This window comes from Pongo abelii, chromosome 3 (genome assembly GCF_028885655.2).
Source record: "Pongo abelii isolate AG06213 chromosome 3, NHGRI_mPonAbe1-v2.0_pri, whole genome shotgun sequence".
Taxonomy (NCBI): domain Eukaryota; kingdom Metazoa; phylum Chordata; class Mammalia; order Primates; family Hominidae; genus Pongo; species Pongo abelii.
Window position 1 is genome coordinate 208,780,235 of NC_071988.2, and position 18,882 is coordinate 208,799,116.

The 18,882-nt window shown below is 45.7% G+C and overlaps 1 long non-coding RNA gene across 2 annotated transcripts in view; it reads right to left on the reverse strand.

Moving 5' to 3' along the window:
- LOC129059196 (uncharacterized) overlaps nt 1-18,882 on the reverse strand; it is a 143,308-nt gene that overhangs the window by 93,897 nt on the left and 30,529 nt on the right. The window contains exon 3 of one of the 2 annotated variants that reach the window (XR_008524918.2): nt 13,449-13,611. This is a non-coding gene — a long non-coding RNA (uncharacterized LOC129059196). Of the gene's footprint in view, nt 1-13,260; nt 13,612-18,882 lie in introns of those variants that run through there. The other variant, XR_010139840.1, reaches the window with a different exon arrangement.

An 18,882-nucleotide genomic window follows, 5' to 3' on the forward strand; every position in this document is an offset into this window, starting at 1 on the left:
CAGGAAGAGAGTTTCTTCCTATTACCTGGAAACAATACTTATCTGCACAGCAAGACTGCACTAATTTACCATGAATTTCCTCTCCTTACCTTCCAGAATTCCTCCTCCCAACCCTCCAAAGCCTCATATTCTTTTTTTAAGCCTAAAATGGTATAGAAACCTCAGTCATCTGACCACTTCCTTAAGTGTCAATTTTTTGTGAAACTCCCAGGCACACACATACAATTAAACCTTTTTTATCTTGTTGACATGTTGTTTGTCAGTTTAATTTCCTGGGCCCCAGCCAGAGAACCTAGGAGAGTAGAGGGAGATGGTTTGCTCCTCCCCTATACTGCCTCAAGATATTAACAGGATGTAAAAGCATATTCTCAAGCCCTCATGATACAGGATTTTTCTTCTCGGTCACTTTGCAAGCCAGGGATCCCCAGCAGGCAACGCTCCAGTTCACCTGTGTCATAGCTTGTACCTGCATTTGGCAGTTCCCGAGCTCTTGTATTGCGCTCAAGAAAAATGAGGATTTGCTGGACATTGAAGTGTAAGGAGGACGGAGAAGAATTTTATTGAGTGATGGAGCAGCTCTCAGCAGAGAGGGGATGCGGGAGTCGTCCCCAACCCCCACAGTCAGGTAGTTCTTGTGTGGCTGGGTCCAGAGCTTTGTATGGACTCAGAATAGGGGAGTGCATGCTGATTGGTTTGTGAGTATGTAAAAAAGGTTAAAGCAAAGACATCACTCAAAGGTGGGTGTGACAGTGCAGAAAATCAGTTAGGAAAGAGTAGGTATATGTAAAATAGGTAAAGGGTGGGGATTAATCAGAGGAAAGTGTGCCAAGTGGGAAGACAAGTTCTCCGTCCGGTTTGAGGATTGAACTTGTGCTTGGCTTTTAGGCTTTAAACTGTCTTCAGCTTGGAGGTGAGGTTTCACCAGGACCTGCCCCTATTGGCTAGGCATGTGACTGCCTCCTGCCGCTATCACTCATATGGAATTATTTTCTTCAATGTTTAAATGTTTTTCATTTCTACTTGGCAGCTTTTCCTTTATCTGGTGTTTATTGTTTTAGTAGTTCTTTCAAAACAAATTGGTTGTGACCAACTTTTAGAAACATTAAGGGAAGCGTGGGGCACATCTTTGTCTATGGTCCTTAATATAATACTGTTTGTGTAAGGGCTTCATGGAAACTGAAAAACAAAGATATTTATCATGAATTTAGATATAAAAGTTCATCAAAACTTTGTCCTAATGAGTACAGTACTTCTGAAAAACATCCTCCATTCTTCGAGCAAGCTTGTACTGGATATGCAGTGTTCCCAGGGCTGCTAGTATAAAGTGTAGGGGAGAAAAACATTCTCTGACTTTCTACCCATCTTAGTTTCATGGGCTAGGGACTGCCAATTAGACAGACAAAAGATAGATTAGCAAGAGAAAAACAAACAGAAATTCATTAATGAGTGCATTGCCCATACACACAGGAGCACTCAGTAATGAACAGGTCAAACGGGTGGCTAGAACCTGGGTTTATATTTTACCATCTTAACAAAAGAACAAGAATTTCGTAGAGAAGTAACAACACAAGGGAAAGGGGCCTTCAGTTCTAGGGCCAGCAAATTGTGGAAAGGTAAATCGATGAAGGAAAATAAGGGAAGACAAGGGCTATTAGTACGGTTCATTCTGTAGATTCCTCTCTTACGCAGATTCTCTGGGCTGGAAAGGGTCTCTAGAGAATTACCTCTGGCCATTAAGAGTTATCCTGCCCTTCCTGGTAGAGAGGGGGAGGTCAGAGAGTTTTTCTTGCATCGGTTCTTTTTAATTGCTTTCAGCTCAAAATAATCCTACTTCAAAGTGGCATATTTTGGGGTGGCGCATTCTGAACTCCTTCAAAGCAAGGGAGAAAAACAATCCCTGACTCAGAGTGTAAAGTACAATGAAATAATTCATATTCAAAAGGAATTCGATCCCTTTAATAATCAGACTTGGGTTTCCACCAGAAACTGATACAGCTATTAGTCAAAAACTGGTTGCCTGGACTTATAGGAAATGACTCTGTGAACACTCAGACAAGACATTTCAGATTCTCTGAAAAGGTGACTACCACAATGTTCCATTGAGAGTTCAACCATTTGGAGATGTACATGACTGACTTCTGTGCATTCTCAATTTTTGCGAATATATGAACAACCACCCCCCACTGAGTTTTTCCTCTGTAGAGTGTGAAGGTAAACCCTCACCCCAAAATATGGCTCCCTAATATCACAAGTATTTTGAATTAAAGGCCCTTAGAGATCAACAGACACTGGAAGAGGCTTTTCTCCCATCTATATAAAGACCAGATGAACCTACCAAGAAGAGCATTTTTTTTAACTTCTCCTCCTGTTATCTCATTATTTATTGCAGAAAAGATTAAGAATGAAACCACACCTGAACTGACTCCATAAGCTATTATCTGTCTCTTGGGTTTATTCAGCTTCCAAAGGGAACCATTTACAGGTTAATCTCCATTGTCCAATCCATTCATTCTTCCTGGTAATCATTTATTGCCCCTCAACAGTTATGTATATTCCCCATCCGCCCGTCTCCTGAAATGAGGCCATACAGGTATCTGGACTCCAGTGGGATATTGGGCAGTCATCCTCTGAATCTCTCCTGTGCACATGTTAATAAACTGGTATGCCATTTTTCCAATTAATCTTTCCTTTGTCAATTGATTTTTCAGAGAACCTTAAGAGGACAAACGGGAAATTTTCTCTTATCCCCTGCAAGTGGGAAGGGTGAATATTCACAGCCAGCTAACTTAATGAAAAATCTCACAGAAAACATGACTGGCTGAAGCCTAAAGCAAAATAAAATCTTCAAGGGGTCTCAGAGCTACAGAAAGTAGTAGGAACGTGGTGATATCTCTCTCCTGACAAGCATACGGCCTCATCATTTTTCTATGAGGATGTCAGAAGAGGCTCCCTGATGATTTGATCAGCACTGTTGTCAGGCACCATGTTCAACTGAGTGTTCCTGATGAATTAATATTTTAATAAAGTTAATATAAGGGTGGCATTAATAAAAGGGTGCTCTTGCCGGGCGCGGTGGCTCACGCCCATAATCCCAGGCAGGTGGATCATCTGAGGTCAGAAGATCATCTGAGGTCAGGCCAGACCAGCCTGGCCAACGTGGTGAAACCCTGTCTCTACTAAAAATACAAAAATTAGCCAAGCATGGTGGCGGGCACCTGTAATCCCAGCTCGGGAGGCTGAGGTAGGAGAATTGCTTGAACCCGGGAGGCGGAGGTTGCAGTGAGTTGAGATTGCGCCATTGCACTCCAGCCTGGGCGACAAGAGTGAAACGCTGTCTCAAAAAATAAATAAATAAAAATTAAAAACAATTAAAAGGGTGCTGTTACCTAAAGGCAAATCTCATTAGCATAGACAGACATCAAAAATAGTTCTATATGGTCAAGAGATGTTTATATTTCCTGTTATCTATATAATTGTTGGCCTGCTTAGACATAAATTTCCCCTTCACTTAGGTGCATTAAAATTATAAAGAAAAATTTATCTTGGAGATTTCCATTGAAAGGGAGAAAAAACATTTATTCCTCTACTCTACTAAATTCTCTGGCTGGACCTGCAAATCAAACTGACAGATTAACAAAAGAAAAACAAAGTTTTAGTTACACACATATGTATGGATGTTTCACAAAGAAATGAACTCAAGGAGGTGGTCAGATAATTGAAGCTTATGTACACTTTAGGCCAAACAAAGGAAAAGAGGTTTGGGGCTTCTGAGTGAGGGAAGGCAAGTTATGGAAAGGAGAATGAGGAAATGCAGGTAAATGCGGCCTGTCTTGCTATGCAGGTGAGAGTCTGGGGTGGAAAGAGTTGCCTCTGTGGCCAGGTGCAGTGGCTATGCCAGTAATCCAGCCTCTGGGAGGCCAAGGTGGGAGGACTGCTTGAGCCTAGGAGTACAAGACCAGCCTGGATAACATAGTGAGAAACTGTCGCTACAAGAAAGAAAAAAATTAGCCAGATGTGGTGGTGTATGTCTGTAGTCCCAGCTACTCAGAAGGCTAAGGCAGGAAGACCACCAGAGACCAGGAATTGGAGGTTACAGTGAGCTAGGAGGGTGGCACTCCTCTCCACTCTTTAGTAACAGAGGAAGATCTTCTCACTAAAAATAAAAATATAAATAATAAAAATTATTTGTAATTCCAGCACTTTAGGAGGCTGAAGCAGGAGGATTACTTGAGCCTAGGAATTTGAGACCAGCCTGGGCAACATAAGCAGATTCTGTCTCTACAAAAATTAAAATAAAAAAATTAGCCAGGTGCAGTGAGGTGCTCCTCTAGTCTCAGCTACTCCAGAGGCTGAGGTGGGAGGATCACTTGATCCCAGGAGGCCAAACCTGCAGTGAGCTGAGATTGCACCACTACACTCTAGACTGGGCAACAGAGGAAGACCCTGTCTTTAAGAAAAAGGAGGGGCATTTTCTCCTGGAGTAGCTGTCTTCCAGGTACAGAGGCCCCTTTCCCAGTGGAAATTACCTTCGTAAGTGTAAATTTCCTTTATAAAAGGGGAGGTTGAATTTTCACGCAGACAGGGAAGGTAAAGAGCTTTTCCTTCATCTGCTGGCTCTCAATTACTTAGTCAAAAGAATCCCTATGCCTAAGAAGCGTATTTTGGGGTAGCATATTCTGGTAGCTTTCTCCATCCTCCCTTTCAGAGCCCCATATACCTTTGGGTAACAGCTCTTGACCATTAGGATCTGCTCTTGGTTCCTTATTTGAGACCAATCAATCATTCGCTATTATGAATGTTTCATGGTGAACCTCTTCTCTAATGATGGAATGAAAGACAAGTTATAGAATTCTAAATGTTAACAGGCAGCTTTGTCTGGGTACCACCGAGATTCCACACAACCCAGTGTGTGGCTTACTGATATCCAATTCATTCATTTGGTAAAAATCAATTATCTTAATTAACACTCCATAAGTATTGCCAGTATCTACTAAATCTAACTTAGGTTTTATTTATGAGTTTGAATGGAGGTAATTCACCTCAACATGTCCTAGAATTTCAATTTTTCTGCATGACATCAGAGAGAGTATGATGGAATTTATTCTTTATTGCATTAAGTCTGGCAGAATATCATTGGAAAGTCATTCCTCCAGAAATATTTATTGAAGATTCTCGATACACCAAAATTTTTATGCATGGAAGATAGGAGAAAGGCTGCATGAGGGTCTATAAAATCTTTTGAAAGTTAGTTATTTCACTGGGAAATGAACCATGGGACCATGTTAATTAGCTCAGATGACATTCTTTAATGGTAGAGTCAGTGCTGATAAAAAGCAAAAGACTGGAAAATGTAAATACAGCATTTAAAATCTAATTCCATGTCAGTGCTTTGGAACTCCTTTTCGTTAGGCTGTCTCTCCAGGGGAAGTCTTTAATAAGTCTTTATCAAGTACATTCTGAGGGGCCACATTTTCTACATTTGCATTAGGAGATTGAAAGTAGGTTTATAACTTTTAAAGATCAAATTACTTCTATGCATTTTATGTGTCCCAATTTCAAGTGTAAAGGGCACATACAAAACTATGAAGAGGGACAGATGGCAACTGGACTTTACATAATGCTTGAAATAGACACACTGATGATTCTAAACACATTTTTAGATATCTAAAGACAAAAATCATCATTGAAATAGAATTTAAGTGAAACAAGAAAATTTTAAATTAAATATATATTATATTTAGTACACATATATTTAAAATCATCTTGTTTCACTTAAATTCTATTTCTCATATGTGTATATATATACATATACATATACATATACATATACATATACATATACATATACATATATATATGTAGGTTTTTTGGTAGAGACAGGGCCTTGTTTTGTTGCCCAGGCTGGTCTTGAACTCCTGGGCTCAGGCGATCCTCTTGCCTCAGCCTCCGAAAGTGCTGGGATTATAGGTATGAGCCACTGTGCCTGGCCAGACAGTTTTTTAAAAGAAATTCATCTTCACATTGTGACTATCAATGTATCATACTAATATCTGAAAAGCTCATACAGATTCAGAGTTCAACCACCTCACTCCCCTAACCGCACCCCCACCCCTCCGCCAAAAAAAAGAATAAAAAAAGAACAGTGGTCTCTTCTGTTAAAGAAAAGAAAAACAAACCTAGGAGAAACCAAGTTTGGAGACAACAGATGATCTCTTCATAAGGAAAGAGAGCATCGCCACTGCCTCAGGCTCCAGTCACGCAGGTGGCCCTATCTGTAAGTCACTCAGTCTACCTGAAGCAAACTGCTTCTCCCAAGACAGTGAGAAGAGTGCCTGGCAACCAAATTACACCTTGCTGCTTTTTCTGCTCTCGCTCTTTTCTTCTGGTTCACATGAGAAGAGGGGATTCTGAATCATAAATTAGATCTAGAAGACATGTACTGGCTATAGTTTTTAGTTAGTGAAACATAAACAGAAATCTATTTTGATTTGTATTCTCATTCTTAAATTAACTTTCTGAGACGTATCAACAATTTTTTTTTTTTTTGGCCAAAGTACAATACGGTAAATATAATTTACTATTTCTTATCAAATTAAGATTGGATCTATCTCAAGGTCACAATTAAACATGACATGTGCTTTTTAAAGGATAATTTTAGTTACAAATATATAAATAAGGCCACCTGTAATCCCAGAACTTTGGGAGGCCAAGGCTGGCAGATCACTTGAGGTCAGGAGTTCGAGACCAGCCTGGGCAACATGGCGAAACCCCATCTCTACTAAAAATACAAAAATTAGCCAGGCACGGTGGCATGTGCCTGTAATTCCAGCTACTCAGGAGGCTGAGGCAGGAGGATCACTTGAACCTGGGAGGCAGAGGTTGCAGTGAACCAAGATGGTGCCACTGCACTCCAGCCTGAGTGACAGAGTAAGCCTCCATCTCTAAAACAAACAAACAAAAAAAGAAATCACAAATATATAAATAAAAGAAACAGAACTAGTGAAGCTCAGCTCGTTTCCTAAAAAGTAACAGTGAAACTGGAAAAGGGAATCCCAGATTCACCCCAAGCACTCATTCCCACAGCTGCTGGGAGGGTCAACGGGTTCAATTCTGCTTCCTCCAGCCTCTCTCAGGTGCAAGAGAGGAAAAATGTCTTCCATCTACCATTCTAAGTTCTCAGCTGGGAACCTCTTCACAAAAGACAGATTAATAAGAGAAAAAGCATAGAAATTTAATTAATATGTTTTACATGACATGGAGATGTCCATGAGAAAATGAAGACACAAAGAAAGGGTTAAACTGGGGTATGTTTCTGCTGTTTCATGAAGAGTGGAAAGTCCTGGGGAAATGTGACAGGACAGAGTATGGCCTAAGAGCACGGGCTAAGAGTACGGGCTAAGAGTACGGGCTCAGAGCACGGGCTAAGAGCACGGGCTAAGAGCATGGGCTAAGAGCATGGGCTAAGAGCACGGGCTAAGAGTATGGGCTAAGAGCACGGGCTTAAAGCACGGGCTAAGAGTATGGGCTAAGAACACGGGCTAAGAGCATGGGCTAAGAGCACGGGCTAAGAGTATGGGCTAAGAGCACGGGCTAAGAGCATGGGGTAAGAGTATGGGCTAAGAGTACGGGCTAAGAGTGGTAAACTGGGGGACACTTGGCAGGGCTCATTTGTTCTCAATACCCCTCTGTCTTTGGAGATAAGAATGTTGTCCTCCAGGTCTAGGAAGGCACCTCTCACATGAGGGTCTTATCACCTGCTTCAGGAAAGAAGCACAGAGACAGGTCAGAAAGACCTTCTTGCCATTTCTTGAATTCCTTCAGCTTAACATATTCACTATGCCAAGGTGCCATATTTTGGGGTTGTCCTGAACCCCATCAAAGGCATTGATTTCTAGGGCACTCTCCCATAAACTTTCTGCACCCAAATCTCAGTCTCCAAGACTGCTTTCTAAGAAAACTGTTTTGTGTCTGTGTACATGTCAGTCAGTAAGTATAAAAATCAGTGAAGAGCAATGCATCACAATGCTGAAACATCTTTCAAAGAAGTAAGATTAAGGCGATGAACTTGAAAGTGATTTTGTAATTGTCTTACAAAATACACATCCATGTTATCCTTGCAATTTTGTTTTCCATGTAAAACATGTCACATGACTGAAAACGTTCTCATTAACCTATTAAGAACTAAAAACCACCATTGAGCTCAACCAGGTGTTCTTATTCTCATGGTCTGACATATCTTCCTCTCCTTCACCACTCTCCTTCTTCCCCAATAGTCTCCAGACGTTCAGTTAACTATGGTATGTGCTCTTTTTTTCCAGGCCAAGTATTTCCAAGTCTCCTCTTATATGATGTCTTATATAAATAAATGTTTAAAGTGTATCAATATAAAATTGAGATAATGGAAATATTTACTGTTCCTATCACTTCATCTTTTCAAAGCCAACTTTAACAGCAAACACTATTGGCCTCGCAAGGCAGGAGATCTGAAGACGGATAGACGGATATATTAAATAAATAATTTTGATATGTACCATGAGCCAAGATAATAATATAAGATTGTGAACACTCGCTGGGAAAAATAACGATCTAATGTAGAAAATGACAGCATATTTGAGAAAATATAGGTATTTTTCTGGACAAAAGTAAACATTAATGTATTTATGAGATGTTTCTCACTGAGAAGTAAACTCTGAACTTTTTTCTCTCTTGCCCAAATTCCTATCTAAGGGGCCTGGGGAGTCACGGCTACAAACCAAAACATCTCATCAGGTGGGCTTTATTTCACCCTATATAATGTGGCTCACTTCCCAACCCAACACTGGCATAACATCACATGAAAGATAAAGAAATAAAAATATTTTACCACAAAAAATTTGTAGGGTTTTTTTGCCATATTTTAAAATGGCCTTGCAAAGTCTTTTGTGGGGGAAATTTTGCATCTGTGAAGAATCTCTGTTAACATAACTAAATCTTCCCCTTCCAGGCCCTCCCAATCCTGAAGAGATTAATTGAGAATCTATTTCTATTTTTTATTTTTATTTTTATGTTTGTGTTTTTTGATATAGGATCTCACTCTGTCACTCCACAAGCTGGAGTCCAGTGGAGGGATCTCAGCTCACTGCAACCTGTGCATCCTGGGCTCAAGCAATCAAGAGTCCAGCACCTTTTAAAGGTTTGAATAGGAGACATTCACCATCTATTGTATCTAAGGGCAGCCACCTATAAGATTTCATAAGAACCTCAGTGTCCACAGCCCCTTATCTTAACCCAGACACTCCTTTCTATTGCTTCTATTATTCTATTTAGATAATAACTCTTTTAACCAATTGCCAATCAGAAAAATCTTTGACTCCATCTACGACCTGGAAGCTCCCTCTTAAGAGTTGTTCTGCCTTTTCAGACTAAACCTCATGTGTATTGTATATGTCTCCCCAAAACATATAAGACCAAGCTGCAACCCAACCACCTTGGACACACATTCTCAGGATCTCTTGAGGCCATGCCTCGGGCCATGGTCACTCATATTTGGCTCAAAATAAACCTCTTCAAATACAGAGTTTGGCTGTTTTTGTTGACACTGTAGGGATAAAAAAAAAACTATTACATAATATTTGGCTGTACTGACTGAGTTATAATTTGCAAAGGACAGAATTCAGATAAATAAGAAGGAAATTCTAGAGAGGCAGCCTTGTTGACTGACCATCTTGCTATCTGAAATGTTCGATTGTGGGAAGTGGAAATGAACTCTTTTCCTACACACCTTAGATGAGGCTAAGAGTGGGCAACAACCGGCCCTGTACTACACGCAGATGGACGGCAGAGACAGCCAGGACCTGGACAACCTTGGTACCCTAGAAAGAGACACACTACCTATGAAGTATATGTACCCAAAAGACAAAAATTATCTGAATCTAATCAAGGACTTAGATCTAATAACTGGTTTCAAAAAATACCAATGAGAGCTGGGTGCAGTAGCCCATGTCTGTAGTCTCAGCTACTCAGGAAGCTCAGGTGGGAAGGTGGCTACAATCACGCCTGTGTACAGTCACTGCACTCCAGCCTGGGCAACATAGTGAGAGCTCGTCTGGGAAAAAATACACATGTAGGTGATAAAGGAAAATGATGCCATGGGGACATAATCAACAAAATCTAGAACTGGAAATTTCTAGATGTAAATTATTAGGTTTCTTCAACAAATAGCAAGGAAAAAAGAAGACAGAGGGAAATCACAGATTAAAGCAAAGTGATACATATGAAGCAAATGTGATATGTGGTCCTTGTTTAGATCCCAATGCAAACAAACCAAATATAAAACAAACATTTCTGAGAATTGAGAAAATTTGCACACTTACCAGATATTGGATATTAACATTATATTGATTTTAGGGATATTAATAATATTGTGTTTACTTTAAAGAAAGAATCCTTATGTTTTAGAAATATATGTTGGAGTGTTTCTGGATGAAATGATATGATGTCTGGAATTTCCTTTAAATAATTTGGGAGGTGGGAGGATGGGTGGAAAAGAAACAGATGAAATAAGAGTAGACAAATGGCAGTGATTGTTGAAGGTGGGTGATGGCTGTGCAGGGTGGGTGAACTGAAGAAAATGACGGAGGTGATTTTTTTTTCTTTTTTTTTTTGAGACGGAGTCTCTCTCTGTCACCCAGGCTGGAGTATAGTGGCGTGATCTCGGCTCACTGCAACCTCTGCCTCTGGGTTCAAGTGATTCTCCTGCCTTGGCCTCCTGAGTAGTTGGGACTACAGGTGTGTGCCACCACGCCCAGCTAATTTTTGTATTTTTAGTAGAGACAGGGTTTCACCATGTTGGCCAGGATGAATCTCTTGACCTCATGATCTGCCCACCTCAGCCTCCCAAAGTGCTGGGATTACAGGCGTGAGCCACCGCGCCTGGCTTAATGGAGGTGATTTTAATCCATTTAGAGGTTTATTTTGCCAAGGTTGAGGAAGCACCTGGCAAACAGAGACACAAGCCACTGTAGGATCTGTGGCCCCCCCTTTTTCTGAAGAGGATTTTGAGGGCTTCAATATGAAAAGGGGAAAAAGAGGCAGGAGAGGAAAAGAGGGAAAAGGAGAGGGAGGGCTGGTCACATTCTTTAGAATCCACATGAAAAGAAGGGGGTAGATGAACTGTCCATTATGTATTCATCTCCTGCTCAGCACATCTGTACTTTACATAAGATAAGGTAAACTTCAGTAGAGGAAGCAACTGAATATGCATTCATCTCAGGGTGGGCGGGGGGACAATTTCTAGGCTCCTCTTGTCCCGTACTCTTGAAGATAAACTGTTAATTTACATGGTCAGAGTGAGGGAGGCCCCTGTGGAAACATGTGGCCTTCTACCTGTAGCTATTAGTTTAGGAGCAAAAGGAAAGGCAGGGTTTTTTGGTTTTTTCATGACTCAGTTTTCAAGCTTAACTTTTCCATTTTGGCGTAGCAAATTTGGGCTCCCAAGATTTTGTCTTCCTTTCATAGGAGAAAAAATAATTTCTTTTCTCAATCCTTGTAAGTTCATAAGTGGGACAGATTCCTGTTAACAGAAGACAGATTAACAAGAAAGAAAAAAAAAAAGCATTTTTATTTACGTGTGTGCCTATCCCATGGGGAGAAAGCTGAGTTCAAAAGTAAGGTGGCTTAGGGTCCTGGCTTACACAGAAAGGTGGCTTAGGGTCCTGGCTGACATAGCACATCTAGCAAAGAACAATATATTCAGAAGTGACAGGACAAAGGACCAAGCAGCTCCAGGCTCACAAAAGTGGGACAACTATGGAAAGGTAATAAAGCCTGCTCCCAGATTCCTCTGGCCCTGCTGGCGCCAGCCCCTGCCCTGATAAATGAACCACTATTTACATCTCTGTCTTCAGGCAGATAGGGTAGGCAGAAGCTTCTCCGCATCTTTTCACAGCAATTTTTATGGCCTGCCTTAGGTAAGAAAGGGCAGCTCAGACAGCCCTTTCCTGTAACTATACTTTCCACTTGCCAAAGAAGCATATCTCGGGGTGAAATATTCTGCTGTTCTTCAGATGTATGGGGGTTCATAAGATTATTTTCTCTCCTGCTGTGTCTAAAATTCCACAATGAAGAAGTTAAAAAATCTCTACTGTAATTAAAAGTAAACTGAAAAATATTACAGTTATAGTGAATTAAATAATTGAAGTTTTCATATAAAAATGCAAGTTTTTAGAATCTATGCATCTGAAGGATATTTTTTAAAATCTAAAAATCAAATACAATTAATATGTAAATTATGTTCTTTTCTAACCTAGGATGCTACTTATTAAAAACCTAAATCATTGCTATAAAGAAAATACTGGAGATTTTTTAGTTCACCTTAATTATATATTTTATAGTTTGGTTTTTTGTTTTGGGGTGTTTTGGTTTTTATTTCTTTTATTTATTTATTTATTTTTTTGAGACAGGGTCTTGCTTTGTCTAGAGTGCAGTGGTGCAATCATGGCTCTCTGCAGCCTCAACCTCCTGGGCTCAAGTGATCCTCCCACCTCGGCCCTCAAGTAGCTAGAACTACAGGTACTTGCCACCACACCTGGCTAGTTTTTGTGTGTTTGTTTTTTTTAGTTTTTTTTTGGTAGAGATGTGGTTTTGCCATGTTGCCCAGGCTTTAATTATTTATTATACAGGGACTATCAAAGACGCTATCAGTGTAAACATGCTAGAAGCCAATATAAGCCACTTCAAACAAGCAATGTACCTACATGAGAGCATTTCAATCTAAGTTGTGAGGCTTGGTCAGAGTTGTGCTTGAAATTATTGAATTTTATTTCATTTCTTATGCACTGTTATAGCATTGGTAAATGTATTATGCACTATTATAGCATTATAATTCTTAAGAAATAAAATATACTCTGTATGATAAAACAGATGCTGAGTTCTACAGAAACTCTTCAATTTATATATTACCCCAGCAAAATATCAGCAATAATGGCTAACAAGTATGGAGTACTTTCCATAGTGTCTAATATATTACTGCATTACATTAGTGGAGTGGTATTATTAGTGCTTCTCTTTCTTCTCAGGCTGAGGAACCAGCAGATGAGAGGGTTCATGACACTAGGTTCCAGAAGTGCTGGGGTGGGATTTGAGCTCTAAACCTCTCACTCAAGATCCTGCCTTAATCATCATTCCAAAGACTCTCCTTATGACGATAACAATTAGTTGAACTCACTTTCTAGAATCCAAAATTGCAATGGCTCTCCAAATTAATACATTGTATCATGAAGTAAATTCACCTTATTTATTACTGTTTTGCTTTCACCCACCAGTAGAGGGAGTACAAATTCACCTATAACTGAGTCCAAATCCAAAAAACAGATTCAGGGAATGATAGGATCAGGCAGGAGTTTAAATCTCGTATTTTTACACGTTAAGGAATCCGAGGTGGCAGAGGTTGGGTGCGTTAATGCAGCTACCTGGTTGGCCAATGGTGGGGCCAGATGAACAATTTGCAGCCCCTGGCTTCCAGAACAGGCTGGTTTTACCACCGGGCGGCTGGTCCTTTCAGTGGATATCAGGTTTCCTTCCTAGCCCACTGGGTGGTCACGTGGAATATTTCAGAAAGCCAAGCTCAGTTTCCTGCAAGAAAAGTTAGTGACCACTAGTTTAAGATAAATTTTTATTTGGCTATGGTGAAACAGCTGATGATATAATTCCCTAAAATGAACATTAATTTAGCAAATTAGCATACTGCACAAATAAGTATACAAAAGCAAAATTGAGAGCTAAATGAAGACAAAATTCCTCTCTGGGTCTTTCAAAAACACAATTTATCAGTTGAGAACTAATTGACTGTTTACAACTGGAGGTGAGAAGGGTGTATTCACAGATGTCTGCCTGAGACCACTGGATAAAGGGACGAGTTCCAGTTTTGAAAAACAAAAGGGGAAATAGCAGGGCACAGTGGCTCACACCTGTAATCCCAGCCCTTTGGGAGGCCGGGATGGGCAGGTCGCTTGAGGTCAGGAGTTTGAGACCAGCCTGGCCAACATGAAAACCTCTTCTCTACTAAAAATACAAAAATTAGCCAGGCATGGGCGGCTGTAGCCACAGCTACTCGGGAGGCTGAGAAAGGAGAATTGCTTGAACCTGGGAGTCAGAGTTTGCAGTGAGCCGAGATTGTGCCACTGCACTCCAGCCTGGGTGACAGAGCGAGACCCCGTCTCAAAAAAAAAAAAAGGTGTGTGTGGGGGAGGTGGGGAGCAAAACAAAAAGCTGACCCTGAAAGTCTCCTTACTACTCAGTTTGAGAGACAAAAACTCCAGCTCGCCTGTTGTTTATGCTCATGCCTGGCTCTCCTTCCACTGCCTGCCATACACTTTGCTGGGGCGGGGCTGACTCTGGCTCATTAGGGGCAGGACTGTCTATAACACTGTCTTAAGTTCCATCTCTTCCATGCCTGGGAGGACACAGCTGTTTCATGTTCATTTGCATTCCCAACTTATCCCTCTTCTTTTCCGGTGGCCACAGGAGGTGCTTTGTCGGCGGGCAGGCCCATTTTGGGTATTCTAATCCAGGCTTCTGACTAGGTTTGGTAGCTATTCTCATTCTCATTTTACTTCTTATTCATTCTAACTCTCATTCTACTGTTTTTTACTTAGACGTAGTTTTCTTGGTAAGAAAGGCCATGGTAAGCAGACAGTGTGCACAGGAAATATGCAGCCCTTCTGAGTCCCTGGACCCCAGTAGCACCATAGTCACCCATTATAGCCACATAACAGCCACGCCTAGTTCTAAGACTGAGTAGAGTTGGACCAAGTTGTGAAACTTCGAGTTTGCTTTTGTTTTTAGTTGAGGCCTAACCTAGGCTTGGCTGGGCACTTTTTTCAGGGTGCTAGTGTTGTAGAACCTCTGAGAGCAGCGAAAGGTTTATAAGATTTGGCCAAGGCCAGAGGGCGGGAGAGAAAATCTCGCAATTCTGACCTGCCTTTGGACATAATTGAGGCTTTATGAGGAAGGTGGGGATGCAGGAGTGGTGATTCCATGACCAAAGTTGCTTGCCTCCCTGGGTCCCTTGGCTAGATGAAACTTCTGGATGCCTTTAAGGACGTCTACCTGACCAAAGGATCTTGTTCTTTAAAGATAAACAAAGCCGGGCATGGTGGCTTACGTCTGTAATCCCAACATTTTGGGAGGCCGAGGCAGGCAGATCACTTGAAGTCAGGAGATTGAGACCAGCCTGGCTAACATAGAGAAACCCCATCTCTACTAAAAATACAAAAATTAGCCAGGTGCAGTGGCACGCGCCTGTAATCTCAGCTACTTGGGAGGCTGCAGCAGGAGAATCGCCTGAACCCGGGAGGCAGAGGTTGCAGTGAGCTGGGATTGCGCCACTGCACTCCAGCCTGGGCAACAGAGTGAGACCCCAAAAAAAAGAAAGAAAGGAAGAAAGAAAGAAGGAAGGAAGGAAGGAAAGAAAAGAAAAGAAAAGAAAAGAAAGAAAGAAAAACAAGTTCATCAATCTCTCAGGCAGACGCTGGAGGGTTAGGATATGAAGGTAATCAATTATTAGCAACTCCCCTCCACCAAAATGACTTCATGCCACCAAGTGTGTATGGGGAAAGGAGAGGACAAAGAGAGAGGAAAATAAGCAAAACAGAGAGAGGAAAATAAGCAAAGCAAACACCTTAGGGTTTTTGTTTGTTTGTTTTTGTTTTTTTGAGACGGAGCTTCACTCTTGTTGCCCAGGCTAGAGTGCAATGGTGCGATCTCGGCTCACTGCAACCTCCCCCCTCGCCCTCCCCACCCCGCTCCCAGGTTCAAGTGATTCTCCTGCCTCAGCCTCCTGCGTAGCTGGGATTATAGGCGTGCACCACCATGCCCAGCTAATTTTGTATTTTTGGTAAAGACAGGGTTTCTCCATGTTGGTCAGGCTGGTCTTGAACTCCCAACCTCAGGTGATGCATCTGCCTTGGCCTCCCAAAGTGCTGGGATTACAGGCTTGAGCCACCGTGCCCGGCCTAGGGTTTTCATACTATAGGCTCAGTCACACTAGCCTGGTCTCCTTTTGCCTTTCAAGGCCAAAGACATGTGCCTCCAGGAAGCCATGTTGCACCACCTACATGCTGTAAAGACAAGAGAATGCACTTATCTAGGCCACTGCTGTCATGCCTTCATTTCTTTTTTTTTGAGACAGAGTCTCGCTGGAGTGCAGTGGTGCAATCTCAGCTCACTGCAACCTCTGCCTCCTGGGTTCAAGCAATTCTCTTGTCTCAGCCTCCCGAGTAGCTGGGACTACAGGCACGTGCCATCACACCCAGCTAACTTTTTGTATTTTTAGTAGAGACGGGGTTTTACCTCATTAGCCAGGAAGATCTCAATCTCCTGACCTCGTGATCTGCCTGCCTCGGCCTCCCAAAGTGCTGGGATTACAGGCATGAGCCACAGCACCCTGTCCCATATCTTCATTTCTGCAACCAACACCTCTATGCTCAGGTCTTCCAGTCTTCCAGCTGTGACCTTTCTCAAGACTGACACTGGGAGTGAAGCAAGCCCCAAACTCGTCCCAGGGAAGGAGTGACAAATACACCCACCCCCTGCAGCCTCCGCAGCCCCCATTCACCGATCACCGCTCCCCTTCCCCCATTCCCCCATCGCCGCCCTCCTTCCGCCATTCCCCCATGGCCGCCCTCCTTCCCCCAGTCCCCCATGGCCGCCCTCCTTCCCCCAGTCCCCCATGGCCGCCCTCCTTCCCCCAGTCCCCCATGGCCGCCCTCCTTCCCCCAGTCCCCCATGGCCGCCCTCCTTCCCCCAGTCCCCCATGGCCGCCCTCCTTCCCCCAGTCCCCCATGGCCGGCCTCCTTCCCCCAGTCCCCCATGGCCGGCCTCCTTCCCCCAGTCCCCCATGGCCGGCCTCCTTCCCCCAGTCCCCCATGGCCGGCCTCCTTCCCCCAGTCCCCCATGGCCGGCCTCCTTCCCCCAGTCCCCCATGGCCGGCCTCCTTCCGCCAGTCCCCCATGGCCGGCCTCCTTCCGCCAGTCCCCCATGGCCGGCCTCCTTCCGCCAGTCCCCCATGGCCGGCCTCCTTCCGCCAGTCCCCCATGGCCGGCCTCCTTCCGCCAGTCCCCCATGGCCGGCCTCCTTCCGCCAGTCCCCCATGGCCGGCCTCCTTCCGCCAGTCCCCCATGGCCGGCCTCCTTCCGCCAGTCCCCCATGGCCGGCCTCCTTCCGCCAGTCCCCCATGGCCGGCCTCCTTCCGCCAGTCCCCCATGGCCGGCCTCCTTCCCCCAGTCCCCCATGGCCGGCCTCCTTCCGCCAGTCCCCCATGGCCGGCCTCCTTCCCCCAGTCCCCCATGGCCGGCCTCCTTCCCCCAGTCCCCCATGGCCGGCCTCCTTCCCCCAGTCCCCCATGGCCGGCCTCCTTCCCCCAGTCCCCCATGGCCGGCCTCCTTCCCCCAGTCCCCCATGGCCGGCCTCCTTCCCCCAGTCCCCCATGGCCGGCCTCCTTCCCCCAGTCCCCCATGGCCGGCCTCCTTCCCCCAGTCCCCCATGGCCGGCCTCCTTCCCCCAGTCCCCCATGGCCGGCCTCCTTCCCCCAGTCCCCCATGGCCGGCCTCCTTCCCCCAGTCCCCCATGGCCGGCCTCCTTCCCCCAGTCCCCCATGGCCGGCCTCCTTCCCCCAGTCCCCCATGGCCGGCCTCCTTCCCCCAGTCCCCCATGGCCGGCCTCCTTCCCCCAGTCCCCCATGGCCGGCCTCCTTCCCCCAGTCCCCCATGGCCGGCCTCCTTCCCCCAGTCCCCCATGGCCGGCCTCCTTCCCCCAGTCCCCCATGGCCGGCCTCCTTCCCCCAGTCCCCCATGGCCGGCCTCCTTCCCCCAGTCCCCCATGGCCGGCCTCCTTCCCCCAGTCCCCCATGGCCGGCCTCCTTCCCCCAGTCCCCCATGGCCGGCCTCCTTCCCCCAGTCCCCCATGGCCGGCCTCCTTCCCCCAGTCCCCCATGGCCGGCCTCCTTCCCCCAGTCCCCCATGGCCGGCCTCCTTCCCCCAGTCCCCCATGGCCGGCCTCCTTCCCCCAGTCCCCCATGGCCGGCCTCCTTCCCCCAGTCCCCCATGGCCGGCCTCCTTCCCCCAGTCCCCCATGGCCGGCCTCCTTCCCCCAGTCCCCCATGGCCGGCCTCCTTCCCCCAGTCCCCCATGGCCGGCCTCCTTCCCCCAGTCCCCCATGGCCGGCCTCCTTCCCCCAGTCCCCCATGGCCGGCCTCCTTCCCCCAGTCCCCCATGGCCGGCCTCCTTCCCCCAGTCCCCCATGGCCGGCCTCCTTCCCCCAGTCCCCCATGGCCGGCCTCCTTCCCCCAGTCCCCCATGGCCGGCCTCCTTCCCCCAGTCCCCCATGGCCGGCCTCCTTCCCCCAGTCCCCCATGGCCGGCCTCCTTCCCCCAGTCCCCCATGGCCGGCCTCCTTCCCCCAGTCCCCCATGGCCGGCCTCCTTCCCCCAGTCCCCCATGGCCGGCCTCCTTCCCCCAGTCCCCCATGGCCGGCCTCCTTCCCCCAGTCCCCCATGGCCGGCCTCCTTCCCCCAGTCCCCCATGGCCGGCCTCCTTCCCCCAGTCCCCCATGGCCGGCCTCCTTCCGCCAGTCCCCCATGGCCGGCCTCCTTCCGCCAGTCCCCCATGGCCGGCCTCCTTCCGCCAGTCCCCCATGGCCGGCCTCCTTCCGCCAGTCCCCCATGGCCGGCCTCCTTCCGCCAGTCCCCCATGGCCGGCCTCCTTCCGCCAGTCCCCCATGGCCGGCCTCCTTCCGCCAGTCCCCCATGGCCGGCCTCCTTCCGCCAGTCCCCCATGGCCGGCCTCCTTCCGCCAGTCCCCCATGGCCGGCCTCCTTCCGCCAGTCCCCCATGGCCGGCCTCCTTCCG